The 17,378-nt window shown below is 47.2% G+C and overlaps 1 non-coding gene across 1 annotated transcript; it reads right to left on the reverse strand.

The window, feature by feature from the left end:
* Positions 1–7,142: 7,142 nt before the first annotated feature.
* On the reverse strand, positions 7,143–7,214 carry TRNAG-UCC (transfer RNA glycine (anticodon UCC)). Its single transcript has one exon. It is a non-coding gene; the product is annotated as a tRNA-Gly (tRNA).
* Positions 7,215–17,378: the final 10,164 nt, after the last annotated feature.

Raw genomic sequence — 17,378 nt, forward strand, 5'->3', positions numbered from 1 at the left:
ACCTGTAGCAGACGAGGGCATAGTCACTGGAAGGCGGGATTCCCCAGTGGAAGTAGGTCCTACCCAAATTGATGGGTTAGTTGTAGAAGCTGTGAAGAAGGTCATGTAGATGTCCTCTGATTATTATTATAATCAAAAAGAAGTGCTAAGCCACAAGGGCTATACAGCGCTGCAGGGCAGGAAGGAAGCGAGGGCATCAGGTGGCAAAAGGGAGATGGATGAGTAATAGGTTACGGATAATAGCGGGGTAGTGGATGGTGAAAGGGTAAAGGGCAGCAAGAGACTGAACTAGAAAGGGCTGAGGGGAGTGTGAAAAGTATCATCAGAGTTTGTGGAGTAAATGAGTCGTTGTCAAGAAGTCAATGAGAGAGTCAGGATTAAAGGAGGGTCCATCAGCAAGAAGGGAAGGTAAAGAGAGAGTAGTAGAATGAAGACGACGTTGGAGGTAAATTCTGCGTGCTCGTTGATAGAGAGGGCAGTCTAACAGAATGTGGCTAATCGATACTGGAACTTGACACTGCTCACAGAGAGGAACAGGGTGCCTCTCCATGAGATACCCATGAGTAAGACGAGTGTGGCCAATGCGAAGGCGGGAGAGAGTGGTCTCCCAACCTCGGCACTGATGACAAGAAGACGGCCAGTAACCTATGCTCGGTTTAATAGAATGAAGTTTGTTACCGAGCAGAGTTGACCAACGTTGTTGCCAACGGGTGCAAAGGTGGGTAGCTATTGCAGCAAAATAGTCCAGAAATGGAACACCTCGATAGGAAATTCGTAGGTCATGTACTGCTGACCGCGCAGCAGTGTCTGCCTGTTCATTGCCCTGTATGTCGACATGACCAGGGACCCAACAAAAAACAATATCTTTATGTTTGGTAGAGATACGGCATAGCCAAAGTTGGATACGGAGAACTAGGGGATGAGATGTATCAAATTTTCGTATAGCCTGTAGAGCACTAAGGGAGTCTGAGACTACTACAAATGATGACACAGGCATAGATGCGATACGAATAAGTGCTGCAAGAATGGCATACAGTTCAGCAGTAAAAATGCTAGCTGAAGATAGTAAATGCCCCCGCACGACGCTGTCCGGAAACACTGCTGCGAATCCGACGCCGTCTGAAGACTTAGAGCCATCTGTGTGCACAGCGGTGGCATGAGAATGGGAGTGGAAGTGATCAAGAAAAAGAGAGCGGGAAGCCACTGTAGGCAGTTGAGCTTTCGAGCATGGGAGTGAGAAAGAACAGACCCGAACAGCTGGAACTTCCCAGGGGGGTAGGGAAAAGTGAGATGCTACATGAACATATAAAGGTGGTAACTGAAGGGAAGACAAGAGTGAATGTAGGCGAAGAGAAAAGGGATGGAGCAAACAGGGGCGGCGAACGAATAAAGAATGTCTGCTAATATCGGTGACCATTCTATAAATGGAAGGATTGTGTAGATCGTGAGAGCGTACATAGTAGCGAAGGCAATGGGCATCACGGCGATCAGACAAGGATGGAACATTCGCTTCTGTATAGAGGCTCTCAACAGGGGAAGAGCGAAAAGCACCAAGGCACAAACGTAATCCTTGGTGATGGATAGAGTTAAGGCTAGAGAGAGTAGCAGGAGAGGCCGCGGAATAAATCTGGTCACCATAATCGAGTTTCAATAAAACGAGGGCTGAATGTAGGCGAAGCAGAGTTCGACGATCAGCTCCCCAGGAAAGATGAGCTAGGGTTTTAAGAAGGTTTAGCCGGCTGTGACAAGTTGCCTTCAGAGAGGTAATGTGAGGTTTCCAGGATAACCGACGGTCAAAGAGAAGGCCTAGAAACCTGACTATCACGTTCAGGGATACGGGAGCCATAGAGATACAAAGGATGATCGGAGATAACAGAGCATCTAGTGAAAGTAATTTGGTGAGTTTTGGTACTTGAAAATTTAAACCCATGCGTGGTGGCCCAAGTAGAAACACGGTCGACCACTTGCTGGAGAGAAACTGCAATAAGATGACAGTCAGCGCCTGCACAAGCAATAGCGAAGTCATCAACATAGAGTGATGACCAAATATTGGGTGGAAGAACAGAGGCCAAATCATTTATAGCAAGGAGAAAAAGTGTTGTGCTTAGAACACATCCCTGAGGGACACCTTCAGCTTGGACGAAGTCCGGGGAAAGAACATTATTGACTCGAACACGGAAATGTCTGTCAGTTAAAAAGTTCTTAAGGAAGGATGGTAGATTGCCTCGGAGGCCTAAGGAATGGGCCTGGGCCAAAATATTATACCTCCAAGTTGTGTCATATGCCTTCTCAAGGTCAAAAAATATGGCAATAACTGAGTGATTATTCGCAAAGGCATTACGAACATACGTATCCAAGCGTAGTAAGGGGTCTATGGTAGAACGACCCTTACAAAAGCCATATTGACTAGCGGAGAGACTGTTGTGTGTCTCTAAATACCACATTAAATGTCGATTTACGAGACGTTCCATCACTTTGCAAACTGCACTAGTAAGAGCGATGGGGTGATAGTGGGAGGCATCATGTCCTGTAGTACCCGGTTTGCAGAAAGGGAGAACGATGGCAGATTTCCACAGCTGGGGAAGAACTCCTTGTGCCCAAATAAGATTGAAGAGGTGTAAGAGGACTACAAGGGCTCACCGATGTAAATGTTGTAACATACGAATATGAATGTTGTCAGGCCCAGCTGCCGATGATCGGCAAGCTGAGAGCGTTGCCTCCAGTTCTTGAAGTGTAAAAGGCACATTATACTGTTCTTCTCTGAGAGAAGAAAAGTCCAAGGGTACTAACTCTCTGGCAGACTTTGAGGAAAGAAACGAGGGGCATAGATGGAGCCCTCGGGAAATACGGACCAGATGTGTGCCAAGTTCAATGGCAACGTCGAGAGGGTTTGCTACATCAACACCAGCGACCCGTAGAACAGGAGCCGGGTCAGGAAAGTATTTACCACTCAATTTTCTCACTTTTTTCCAGACTGCACTCATAGAAGAAGCAGAGGTGATGGTGGAAACATAGTGTCGCCAACAAGTGCGTTTAGCTTCACGGATGACACGGCGAGTGATCGCACGCTTCTGCTTAAAATCAAGAAGTCTTTCAGCAGTTCTATTGTACCGGTACCTGCCCCATGCAGCACGTTTCAAACGTACTGCATGAGCACAAGCAGGAGACCACCAAGGCACGCACTTCTGAGAATGCCTGCCTGAGGTTTGGGGTATAGAATGAGAAGCTGCGGTATAAACTGACGTCGAGAAGATGTGTAGGAGCTCATCAATGGAGGATGAAGAAGGAACCTCTCTAAAAGCAGTGAGGTGTGAGTAAAGATCCCAATTTGCCCGATCAAATTGCCAGCGAGGGCTACGGAAAGGTGAATAGGAAGGAGAAGTAAGAATGATTGGAAAATGATCGCTGTCATGTAAGTCTGGTAGAACAGACCAGGTCTAGTGCAGTGGAGGAAGAGCAGACTGATAGATCGATGCAAGAGAGAGTATGAGTATGAGGATCAAAATGGGTGGGAGTACCCGTATTTAAAACATGGAGGGGGTGAGAGGCGAGAAAAGCCTCGAACTGGATGCCACGTGAGTCACAATGAGACCCCCCCCCAGAGGAAATGGTGGGCATTAAAGTCACCAAGTAACAGAAGGGGTGGTGGTAAGGATGATATAACTTAAACCTGGCATTATAACTCCCTGTAAATAATAACTAGGTTAAATCTGTCCTAGCTACTATAACTTTTGTAAAAATTTGCACAAGCCTAGCCTAACTGTGGCTACCTTGCAAATCCACTGTAAGTAATCAACACACAAAGGCAAAGTCTGGGATAGAAAATGCTCGAGAAGGAGAGAGATATAAAGAACATATTGTAAACCACTTATTCAAGTGGATACGGCTGCAGTGTAATGCAGAGAGGTATGGATAAATAGTTGACAGTACGGAATATCATTGCGTAGAAGAAGGGCACTTTCATTAAAGGTCCCATCTGAGAAAGGATCCAAAGAATACAATAAATTATAGCCTGAGATAGGTTGGAAAACAGCCAAGTGTAATTTTGGTTCTTGTAAGCAAGCACCAACAGGGGAAAACCTGGAAAGCAACATCTGAAGCTCACCCCGATTACCCCTGAGGCCGCGGATATTCCACTGTAAATAGGCCATGATTGGCAATGAAGAAAATACCAGGAATCTGTAGGTAAAGGCACCTACGGACTAGAGGGGTTAGAAAAGTCAACGTGTGGTGGCATTGGAAGACGTTCAAGTAGCGAAGGAACGGAGCGTTGTGAAGAATGGGGTTGTGAAGATGGAGGAGAGGGAAGAGAAGGAACAGGAAGTGAATCAGTGTCCATTGAAGGTTTAGTCTCTGCAATATATTCTGAAATGACTTCAAGTGTTTCTGAATTCAAAGATGTATGGGAGACCATATTGGAGATAGAAGGAGGAGGGTGAGTAAAGATTGGGATAGTAATGGACTGTACCAAAGTAGAGGGGGAGGGAAGAGTGTAAGGGACTGGAGATGAAGTGTGGGGGGGGGACAGAAGAGGCAGAAACCTGGGAGGTGGCAGAAGAGGGAGAAACTTGGGAGGGGACGGGGGTGGAAGGCATAGTACGAGGAGGAGCGTGAATCTCCACACTTGTAATAGAGCCAGAGAGAGGGGAAGAACTAGGTACAGAGACTGGAAAGGTAAAGTGTGGAGGTGGAAGAAGGGAAGGAAGGGGCAAAGAAGATTTGAGCAATGTGGATTTTTTGGACTTCTGAGTAGAGGGGCGATTGGTATTAGGTGTCGTACGAGGTCTTGTCGATACTGGGGTTTGTGAGGAAGGACGTGAAGATGTGAGAACAGACTGAGTTGTAGTCGGGACGTCAGAGCCAAGGACAGCAAAAGGATTAGATGCCGTAGTGGCTATGGGAGGGGTAACAACAGAGGAGGCTGCAGAAGATGGGACCCCAGAAGTGGGGGGATGTTTGGAAACACGAGAATAAGAAACACGGGGTAGTCTCCCTTGGAGGCAGAGATGAGTAACTGCCATAGCATAAGGGAGACCTGCCTCTTTGAGGCAACGGATTTCACGTTCATTTAAGTAGACCTGGCAATGGCGGGAGTACGAAGGGTGAGCTTCATTACAATTAAGGCAAGATGGAGGTTGACTGCAAGATGTATTAGAATGGTCGTCGGCACCACAGACTGGGCATTCGGCCATAGATCTGCCATATTTCGCTGGGTGACCAAAACGCCAGCAATTTCTACATTGTTGCGGTGTAGGTATCACCTTTCGAACTTGTAACCGATGTCCTGCGACATATACAGAGGACGGGAGTTCTCGGCTGTCAAAAGTTAAACGAGCCACATTGCAAGGGTAACGTCTCCGCCCCCGGGCAGGAAGGACATAAGTGTCTACTTTGAGGATTGGGAGATCCTGGAGTTCCAGCTGTTCAAAAATGTCATTGCCACATGACTGGAAATTCTGTTGGACTATGGTATGGGGCAGAATGACAGTACCACTACAAGAATTGAGAGAAAGATGTTTTTCAATAGTGATAGGAGTAGTATTGATATTCGAAAGGAGAGAAAGATCATGAGCTTGGGTAGCATTCTGGACAGTGACGATGCGCATACCGCTCTTAAGAGCATGAGATGAAATATCTCTACCAACATGATGCAGGAGCGCTTTGCCAATACTATGGTCAGAAAGGTAGGCAGAAGAAGAAGTCGGTCTTAAAGTAAAGAATTTAGTCCATTGTGTGGTCCGAAACTGAGCGTGGAGAGGGAGTGCTTGACGTGTCGGTCTTTTCCGAGTAGAATAGGAAGGTAACGAAGGAGCATTATCAGGAGATTGACGTTGGCTTTTAGGAGTAGGACCGGAGTTGGTCCGGCGTGAAATGGGCGGGCCATTCGAAAATTGCCGTACCGTAGAGGGAGAAACCGGAAGCATAGTCAAAGGAGAGCGGAGTTCAGACAAATCGAAGGAGTCAGTCGAAGCCCCGGTACCTGAAGCGGGTGAAGAAACAGCACCAGCAAGAGGTACAGGGGCACCAGGAGTGTCCGAAGAGTGGTCTAAACACAAGGCAGGGTCAGAATGGGGTGTGGTATCAAGAAGGGGCCTGGGGGTAGTGGGTTCATGGACTAGGGCTGCCATGGTTAGGTTACTCCTTTGCTTTTTGTTTTTAAGAAAAAAAAAGAAAGAAGAAAAGAAAATAAAAAGAAAAAAAGGGGGGAGCGGGGAGGAATAGTTCCCAGGAGGAATGAAAGGGCCGGAAATCTCCCTCTGCGCCCAAGAGGACCTCAGCACCGCTAGTAGCGCAGATGCAGCATGGAACCCGTGCCATACCCTACCCTTCATGCCAGTAAACCAGCAATCCAGGATAGCAACCTCACATCTGCCGAGCTACCTCGGTGGACAAAAGAGAGGGCGGCCGGATATCCGCCACAAAGCATACCTCCTTCGGCCACCACCCCCGGAATCCGAAAGGTGGCTTCCAGAGATACACCCGTCGCCCGAAAGACACCCAAAGCTACTCCGGGATACCGGAGAGGGATTGGGACATCCCTAGGCAATCCAGATTCCATGGCAAACTACGCCACCACCAAGAACCTCAACGGAATGGGATGGACCCCGGTGTCCTTTCCCCTACCTAGGAACTAGTGCGCCTGTGGGAGAAATCCCAAAGGCCAAAAAGAGGAAGGGCAAAAGGGAGGGGTGAGGAGGAGGAGGAGGAATGGAAAAAGGGGAGGATGGGATAGGGGAGAGGAGAATGGGGGGTAATTAGGTTCGGTCTGAGGAAGAAGACCGACAGGGCTAATTCCTCAGACCAAGAGCCTCTTCACCACGCCAAGGAGCCCCCCTTGAAGAGGAGATGTCCTCTGAACCAAGATTCCATGATGTTGCAGTGCATGACAAGTTGTGCAAGACAGGTATACAATACCGACAAGATGAAAGTTAAGAAACTTGTGCAACATCTGGTTATCTTATTGTAGACATTTTGCCATCCAGTGGCTTTATCAATACAGATTCTTGGACATAGGATGATTGCACATGTGCACCCATACCTAAATGAACCTCCATGCCTATTACCTGGAGTTTACCTGGAGAGAGTTCTGGGGGTCAATGCCCCCATGGCCCGGTCTGTGACCAGGCCTCAAAAACACCATATGCGATGGCCGGGAATCGAACCCGGGTCAACTGCTTGGAAGGCAGCTATGCTCACCACTATACCACCATTGCCCTATGTTCTTACTACTGATATTATATCACTCAGGTTGCAGTCTGTATTGCAGCACACCACCTAGAGCACCTGTAGCATTACGATACCTGAATGCAGTAATTGCTGGGTGGGGTGTGGGGGGGAGCTGTGTGTGGTTGGCTGGTACCACCGCATTACCATACTCTGAAAAAAATTACCCTATTTCTACTGTTGCTGCCCTTGCTACATTGCACAGCTCCTGAAAAATGTGAAAGTACATGAGCTGAAGTTTCTCCCCCCCCCCCATGGCTTGTTTTGCATACAGTGGTATCTTGACTTATGAGTGCCCCCAACTTAGGAGATTTTCGAGTTACAAGCCGTCGCTCAGTCAATTTTTTGCTTTGAGTTGCAAGCCAAAATCTGTGATACGAGCGAGCTTCAGATACACTGCCACTAGTTACCTTTAATATACCTTTGAAGAGTTTCGAGAGTTTATCTACTCTCTAAGCCTGACATAAGCCAGGCTCGTCTGGTGCTTGCCTGGTCAACCAGGCTGTTGCTGCTGGTGGAGGCCTGCTGCCCCATGCCAACTCTGTACCCAGAGGTATGTCAGATACTTCATCCAATCCCACATGCTCTTCCAAGACATAACTGGAAGGATAATACTCCCACACTAATCCCAGATTGTAGTAAGGCACCTCGTCCCTTGTTTGGTTCTTGTATAAATCCAGGGAAGAGGTAACCTCCATTTCAACGCTTTTTCCAGAAACGATAATTAAAGTGGGTAGAGCACTGATAGTGGTGGGTGGAGTAGTGATGGTAGTGGGTGGAGTAGTGATAGTGGTGGGTGGAGTACTGATAGTGGTAGATGGAGTAGTGATGGTGGTGGGTGGAGTAGTGATAATTGTGGGTAGAGGAGTGATGGTGGTGGGCGGAGTATTTATAGTGGTGGAACACTGATGGTGGTGGGTGGAGTACTGATAGCAGTGGATGGAGTAGTGAAGGTGGTGGGTGGAGTAGAGATGGTGGTGGGTGGAGTAGAGATGGTGATGGGTGGAGTAGTGAGGGTGGTGGATGGAGTAATGATGGTGGGTGGACTAGATATGGTGGTGAGTGGAGTAGCGAGGGTGGTGGGTGTAGTAGAGATGGTGGTGGGTGGAGTAGTGAAGGTGGTGGGTGGAGTAGTGAAGGTGGTGGGTGGAGTAGTGAGGGTGGTGGGTGTAGTAGAGATGGTGGTGGGTGGAGTAGCGAAGGTGGTGGATGGTGTAGTGAAGGTGGTGGGTGGAGTAGTGAAGGTGGTGGGTGGAGTAGTGAGGGTGGTGGGTGTAGTAGATATGGTGGTGAGTGGAGTAGTGAGGGTGGTGGGTGTAGTAGATATGGTGGTGAGTGGAGTAGTGAGGGTGGTGGGTGTAGTAGATATGGTGGTGAGTGGAGTAGTGAGGGTGGTGGGTGTAGTAGATATGGTGGTGAGTGGAGTAGTGAGGGTGGTGGGTGTAGTAGATATGGTGGTGAGTGGAGTAGTGAGGGTGGTGGGTATAGTAGAGATAATGGTGGGTGGAGTAGTGAAGGTGGTGGGTGGAGCATGCAATATTTCTTATATACAAATACATGTTTCTTTTTTGATATACAAGCAAATTGAGTTACGAGCTGGGTCAAGAAACAAATTAAACTCATAAGTCAAGGTACCACTATACATATACAGTGGACCCTCGGCTAACGATATTAATACATTCCAGAGAGCTCATCGTTAGACGAAATTATCATTAGCCAAATTAATTTTCCCCATAAGAAATAATAGAAATCCAATTAATCCATTCCAGACAGCCAAAAGTATTAAAAAAAAAAAGATTTCATGAAATACACATTTCCCTACAAAGAAAACAATGAGACATGCACAATAACTATATAAATAAATGTTAAATTGACACTTACCTTTATTGAAGAGTATTGATGAGTGATGAGACACTGTTTTTCTTCAACACTCTGGGATTTTCAGAGTGATACACCAGTAAAGACTTCACTCTGCAATCCACACTAGCATTACAACAAAACATGAAAGTTAGCCTGTCTTTCACAGGCTTGTGTCCTGGGAGTGCCTTTTCCTCCTGAGTAATGTAGGTCCTGTTTGGCATTTTCTTCCAGAACAGGCCTATTTTGTCACAATTGAACACTTGTTGGGGTTGGAATTTTTCAGCTTCGCCATGCCTTATCACACTGTGTATGCCACTATGATTCTTAAATCTCTCAAACCAACCTTTGCTGGCCCTAAACTCACCAATATGAGCACTAGTTCCAGGCATTTTTTCCTGTTCACCTGGGTGTTAGTCGACTAGTGTGGGTTGCATCCGGGGGGAAAAGATTAAGGACCCCAATGGAAATAAGTTAGACAGTCCTCGATGACACATTGACTTTCTTGGGTTATCCTGGGTGGCTAACCCTCGGGGGTTAATTGTTTCTCATTAAGCCACACCAACAACAGTCTCTCCACATCTTCCTCTTCAAGGGGGGCTCCTTGGCGTGGTGAAGAGGCTCTTGGTCTGAGGAATTAGACCTGTCGGTCTTCTTCCTCAGACTGAACCTAATTACCCCCCAATCTCCCATCCTCCCCATCCTCCCCATCCTCCCCTTTTTCCTTTCCTCCTCCTCCTCCCCACCCCTCCCTTTTGCCCTTCCTCTTTTTGGCCTTTGGGATTTCTCCCACAGGCACGCTAGTTCCTAGGTAGGGGAAAGGATACCGGGGTCCGTCCCATTCCGTTGAGGTTCTTGGCGGTGGCGTAGTTTGCCATGGAATCTGGATCGCCTGGGGATGTCCCGATCCCTCTCCGGTATCCCGGAGTAGCTTTGGGTGTCTTTCGGGCGACGGGTGTATCTCTGGAAGCCACCTTTCGGATTCTGGGGGTGGTGGCTGAAGGAGCTATGCTTTGTGGCGGATATCCGGCCGCCCTCTCTTTTGTCCACCGAGGTAGCTCGGCAGATGTGAGGTTGCTATCCCGGATTGTTAGTTTACTAGCATGATGGGTAGGGTATGGCACGGGTTCCATGCTGCATCTGCGCTACTTGCTGTGCTGAGGTCCTCTTGGGCACGGTGGGAGATTTCTGGCCCTTTCATTCCTCCTAGGAACTATCCCTCCCCGGTCCCCCCTTTTTTTATTCTTTTTTTTATTTTTATTTTCTTTTCTTCTTTCTTTTTTTTTCTTAAAAACAAAAAGAAAGAAGTAACCTAAGGCAAGAAAGAAGTAACTTAAGGCACCTAAAATGGAGGAATATAGCAAATAATATTGTTGCAGTAATAACACCAGGAGGCAGCTCTGATGAAAACTCACACTCACGCGAGCTTTTAAATCTCTGCACAAAATTCAATTTAAACCAGCAAATAATAGAGCCTACTAGACTGGAGAATACACTAGACCTCATCTTCACTAACAATGATGATCTGATAAGAAATATCACCATATCAAAAACAATATACTCAGATCACAACATAATTGAGGTTCAGTCATGTATGCGCGGAGCCCCAGACCGACATAATGAGATTAGTCACGAGGGAGCATTCACCAAATTCAACTTCAATAACAAAAACATAAAGTGGGACCAAGTAAACCAAGTCCTAACCGATATAAGCTGGGAAGATATACTAAGCAACACAGACCCCAACTTATGCCTAGAACAGATTAACTCGGTAGCACTCGATGTATGCACAAGGCTTATTCCTCTAAGAAAAAGGAGGAGTAGATGTAAAACAGAAAGAGACAGGTGCTCCCTTTACAGGCGACGGAAAAGAATAACAGAGCGGCTAAAAGAGGTCAATATATCTGAAATGCGTAGGGAGACACTGGTCAGAGAAATAGCAAGCATCGAACTTAAGCTAAAAGAATCCTTTAGGAGTCAGGAATCGCGGGAAGAACTAAAAGCCATAAATGAAATCGAAAGAAACCCAAAGTATTTCTTCTCCTATGCCAAATCAAAATCGAGAACAACGTCCAGTATTGGGCCCCTACTTAAACAAGATGGGTCCTACACAGATGACAACAAGGAAATGAGTGAGCTACTCAAGTCCCAATATGACTCAGTTTTTAGCAAGCCGCTAACCAGACTGAGAGTCGAAGATCAAAATGAATTTTTTATGAGAGAGCCACAAAATTTGATTAACACAAGCCTATCCGATGTTATCCTGACGCCAAATGACTTCGAACAGGCGATAAATGACATGCCCATGCACTCTGCCCCAGGGCCAGACTCATGGAACTCTGTGTTCATCAAGAACTGCAAGAAGCCCCTATCACGAGCCTTTTCCATCCTATGGAGAGGGAGCATGGACACGGGGGTCGTCCCACAGTTACTAAAAACAACAGACATAGCCCCACTCCACAAAGGGGGCAGTAAAGCAACAGCAAAGAACTACAGACCAATAGCACTAACATCCCATATCATAAAAATCTTTGAAAGGGTCCTAAGAAGCAAGATCACCACGCATCTAGAAACCCATCAGTTACACAACCCAGAGCAACATGGGTTTAGAACAGGTCGCTCCTGTCTGTCTCAACTATTGGACCACTACGACAAGGTCCTAAATGCACTAGAAGACAAAAAGAATGCAGATGTAATATATACAGACTTTGCAAAAGCCTTCGACAAGTGTGACCATGGCGTAATAGCGCACAAAATGCGTGCTAAAGGAATAACAGGAAAAGTCGGTCGATGGATCTATAATTTCCTCACTAACAGAACACAGAGAGTAGTCGTCAACAGAGTAAAGTCCGAGGCAGCTACGGTGAAAAGCTCTGTTCCACAAGGCACAGTACTCGCTCCCATCTTGTTCCTCATCCTTATATCCGACATAGACAAGGATGTCAGCCACAGCACCGTGTCTTCCTTTGCAGATGACACCCGAATCTGCATGACAGTGTCTTCCATTGCAGACACTGCAAAGCTCCAGGCAGACATCAACCAAATCTTTCAGTGGGCTGCAGAAAACAATATGAAGTTCAACGATGAGAAATTTCAATTACTCAGATATGGTAAACATGAGGAAATTAAATCTTCATCAGAGTACAAAACAAATTCTGGCCACAAAATAGAGCGAAACACCAACGTCAAAGACCTGGGAGTGATCATGTCGGAGGATCTCACCTTCAAGGACCATAACACTGTATCAATCGCATCTGCTAGAAAAATGACAGGATGGATAATGAGAACCTTCAAAACTAGGGAGGCCAAGCCCATGATGACACTCTTCAGGTCACTTGTTCTATCTAGGCTGGAATATTGCTGCACACTAACAGCACCTTTCAAGGCAGGTGAAATTGCCGACCTAGAAAATGTACAGAGACCTTTCACGGCGCGCATAACGGAGATAAAACACCTCAATTATTGGGAGCGCTTGAGGTTCCTAAACCTGTATTCCCTGGAACGCAGGAGGGAGAGATACATGATTATATACACCTGGAAAATCCTAGAGGGACTAGTACCGAACTTGCACACGAAAATCACCCACTACGAAAGCAAAAGACTTGGCAGACGATGCACCATCCCCCCAATGAAAAGCAGGGGTGTCACTAGCACGTTAAGAGACCATACAATAAGTGTCAGGGGCCCGAGACTGTTCAACTGCCTCCCAGCACACATAAGGGGGATTACCAACAGACCCCTGGCAGTCTTCAAGCTGGCACTGGACAAGCACCTAAAGTCAGTTCCGGATCAGCCGGGCCGTGGCTCGTATGTTGGTTTGCGTGCAGCCAGCAGCAACAGCCTGGCTGATCAGGCTCTGATCCACCAGGAGGCCTGGTCTCAGACCGGGCCGCGGGGGCGTTGACCCCCGGAACTCTCTCCAGGTAAACTCCAGGTAACCATGGCAGCCCTAGTCCATGAACCTACTACCCCCGGGCCCCTTCTTGATACCGCACCCCGTTCTGACCCCGCCTCGTCTTTGGACCACTCTTCAGACACTCCTCATGCCTCTGTACCTCTTGCCGGTGCTGTTTCCTCACCCGCTTCAGGTACTGAGGCCTCGACTGACTCCTTCGATTTATCGGACCTTCGCTCTCCTCTGACTATGCTTCCGGCCTCTCCCTCTATTGTGCGGCAATTTTCAAATCGCCGACCCGTTCCACGTCGGACCAACTCTGGTCCCACACCTAAACGCCAACGACAATTACCTGCTGATGATCCTTCTCCACCTTCTCGTTCTTCTCAGAAACGATCGACACGTCCTTCACTACCATTCCACGCTCAGTTTCAGACTGAACAATGGACTAAATTCTTCACTTTATGACCGACTTCCTCTACTGCCTATCTTTCTGACCACAGCATTGGCAAGGCACTCCTACGCCATGTTGGTAAAGATATTTCTTTTCATGCTCTTAAGAGCGGTACGTGCATCATTACCGTACAGAATGCTACCCAGGCTCATGAGCTCTCTCGTCTTTCCCATATCGATACTGTTCCTGTCACTCTTGAAAAACATCATTCCCTCAATTCTTGTAGTGGTACCGTCATTCTGCCCCATACCATAGTTCAACAAAATTTCCAGACATGTGGCACTGACATTCTTGAACAGCTGGAACTCCAAGATCTCCCAATCCTCAAGGTAGACACTTACGTTCTTCCTGCCCGCGGGCAGAGACGATACCCTAGCAATGTGGCTCGTTTAACTTTTGACAGCCGAGAACTCCCATCCTCAGTTTATATAGCAGGACATCGGTTACAAGTTCGAAAGGTGATCCCTACACCACAACAGTGTAGAAATTGCTGGCGATTTGGCCATCCAGCGAAATATTGCAGATCTTTCGCCGAATGCCCAGTCTGTGGTGCCGATGACCATTCTAATACATCTTGCAATCGATCTCCCTCTTGCCTTAACTGTCATGAGGCTCACCCTTCGTACTCTCGCCGTTGTCAAGTCTATTTAAACGAGCGGGAAATCCGTTACCTCAAAGAGACAGAAGGTCTCCCTTATGCCATGGCAGTTTCTCATCTCCACCTCCAAGGGAGACTCCCACGTGTTTCTTATTCCCGTGTTTCAAAACGTCCCCCCACTTCTGGTATCCCATCTTCTACACCCACCTCTGTGGTTACCTCTCCCATAGTCACTCCTGTATCTAATCCTTTTGCTGTCCTCGGCTCAGACGTCCCTACTTCAACGCCTCAGTCTGATCTCACTTCTTCGTGTTCTCTCTCACAAGCCTCAGTATCGACGAGACCTCGTACGACACCTCCTCCCAATCGTCCCTCTACTTCTCAAAAGTCAAAAAAAGGTCCGTTAACACCTCCTACCCATCTTCCACCTCCTCATTTTACCCTCCCTGTCTCTGTCCCTGGTTCTCCCCCTCTCACTGGCTCAGTTACAAGTGTAGAGGTTCACCCTCCTCCTCGTACTGTACCTTCCTCCCCTGTTCCCTTCCAAGTTTCTTCCTCTTCTGCCACCTCCCAGGTTCCTGCCTCTTCTGTCCCCTGCCACGCTTCTCCTGTTCCCTCCACCCTTTCGCCCCCCCCCCTACCTTGGTACAGTCCAATACAGTTCCAATCTTTACTCATCCTCCCCCTACCATTTCCAATATTGTCTCCCATACGACGTCTCTGAATTCCGAAACACTTGAAGCAATCTCTGAATATATTGCAGAGACCAAACCATCAATGGACACTGATCCACCTTCTGCTCTTTCTCTCTCCTCTGCTCCATCTGCGCAACTCCTTTCTTCACAGCGCACCGTTCCTTCGCTGCTTGAACGTTTTCCACTGCCTCCGCATGTGGACTTTTCTAACCCCTCTAGTCCGTAGGAACCCTTACCTGCGGATTTCAAGTATCTTTATCATTGCCAATCATGGCCTATTTACAGTGGAATGTACGCGGCCTCAGGGGTAATCGGGGTGAGCTTCAGATGTTACTCTCCCAGTTTGCCCCTGTTGGTGTTTGCTTACAGGAACCAAAATTACACTCTGCTGTTATTTCTCCCATCTCAGGCTATAATTTATTGTATTCTTCAGATCCTTTTCCTGATGGGACCTTTAATGAAAGTGCCCTTCTTCTACGCACTGATATTCCATACCATCAGCTATTTGTTCATACTTCGCTGCATTACACAGCAGCCCGTATCCACTTACATAGGTGGTATACGCTCTGTTCTTTATATCTCTCTCCTTCTCGGGCATTATCTATTCCGGATATTGCCTTTCTTGTTTCGTCATTACCGCCACCGATTCTGTTACTTGGTGATTTTAATGCCCACCATTTCCTCTGGGGGGGTCTCACTGTGATTCCCGTGGAATTCAGTTAGAGGCTTTTCTTGCCACCCACCCCCTCCATGTTTTAAATACAGGTACTCACACCCATTTTGATCCTCGGACTCATACTCTCTCTTGCATTGATCTCTCAGTCTGCTCTTCCTCCGCCACATTAGACTTCACTTGGTCTGTTCTCCCGGACTTACATAACAGTGATCATTTCCCAATCATTCTTACTTCCCCTTCATATTCGCCACCTCTTCACACCCCATGCTGGCAATTTGATCGGGCAAATTGGAACCTTTACTCACACCTAACTGTTTTTAAAGAGGTTCCTTTTTCGTCCTCCATCGATGAGCTTTTACACCTCTTCTCGTCCTCCGTTTTCACCGCAGCTTCTCATTCTATACCCCAAACTTCGGGCAGGCATTCTCAGAAATGCGTGCCTTGGTGGTCTCCTGCTTGTGCTCGTGCAGTACGTTTGAAACGCGCTGCATGGGGCAGGTACAGGTACAATAGAACCACAGAGAGACTCCTTGATTTTAAACAGAAGCATGCGATCGCTCGCCGTGTCATCCGTGACGCTAAACGCACTTGCTGGCGAGATTATGTCCCCACCATCACCTCTGCTTCCTCTATGAGTGCAGTGTGGAAAAAAGTACGAAAACTGAGTGGTAAATATTCTCCTGACCCGGCTCCTGTTCTGCAGGTTGCCGGTGTTGATATAGCAAACCCACTAGATGTTGCCAATGAAATTGGCAATCATCTGGTCTGTATTTCTCAGGGACTCCATCTATGCCCCTCATTTCTTTCCTCAAAGTCTGCCAGAGAGTTAGCACCCTTGGACTTTTCTTCTCTCAGAGAAGAACAGTATAATGTGCCTTTTACACTTCAAGAACTGGAGGCAACACTCTCAGCTTGTCGATCATCGGCAGCTGGGCCCGACGACATTCATATTCGTATGCTACAACATTTACATTAGTCAGCCCTTTCAGTCCTATTACGCTTTTACAATCTTATTTGGTCACAAGGAGTTCTTCCACAGCTGTGGAAATCCACCATTGTTCTCCCTTTCCGCAAACCAGGCACTACGGGACATGAAACCTCCCACTATCGTCCCATTGCTCTTACCAGTGCAGTTTGCAAAGTAATGGAACGCCTAGTAAATAGACGTTTAGTGTGGTATTTAGAGACACACAACAGTCTCTCCACTCGTCAATGTGGCTTTCGTAAGGGACGTTCTACCATAGACCCCTTACTACGCTTGGATACGTATGTTTGTAATGCCTTTGCGAATAACCACTCAGTTATTGCCATATTTTTTGACCTTGAGAAGGCATATGACACAACTTGGAGGTATAATATTTTAGCCCAAGCCCACTCCTTAGGCCTTCGAGGCAATCTACCATCCTTCCTTAAGAACTTTTTAACTGACAGGCATTTCCGTGTTCGGGTTAATAATGTGCTCTCCCCGGACTTTATCCAAGCTGAAGGTGTCCCCCAGGGATGTGTTCTGAGCACAACACTTTTTCTCCTTGCTATTAATGATTTGGCCTATAGTCTTCCATCAAATATTTGGTCATCACTCTATGTTGATGACTTCGCTATTGCCTGTGCAGGCGCTGACTGTCACCTCATTACAGTTTCTCTCCAACATGCAGTCGACCGTGTTTCCAATTGGGCCACCACACGTGGGTTTAAATTTTCCAGCACTAAAACCCACCAAATTACTTTCTCTAGACGCTCTGTCATCTCCGATCATCCTTTGTACCTCTATGGCTCCCGTATCCCTGAACGTGATACAGTCAAGTTTCTGGGCCTCCTCTTTGATCGTAGGTTATCCTGGAAACCTCACATTACCTCTCTGAAGGCAACTTGTCACAGCCGGCTGAACCTTCTTAAAACCCTTGCTCATCTTTCATGGGGAGCTGATCGTTGAACCCTCCTTCGCCTACATTCCACCCTTATTTTATCGAAACTTGATT

The sequence above is a fragment of the Cherax quadricarinatus genome, chromosome 95 (assembly GCF_038502225.1).
Source record: "Cherax quadricarinatus isolate ZL_2023a chromosome 95, ASM3850222v1, whole genome shotgun sequence".
In the NCBI taxonomy this organism is placed as follows: Eukaryota; Metazoa; Arthropoda; class Malacostraca; order Decapoda; family Parastacidae; genus Cherax; species Cherax quadricarinatus.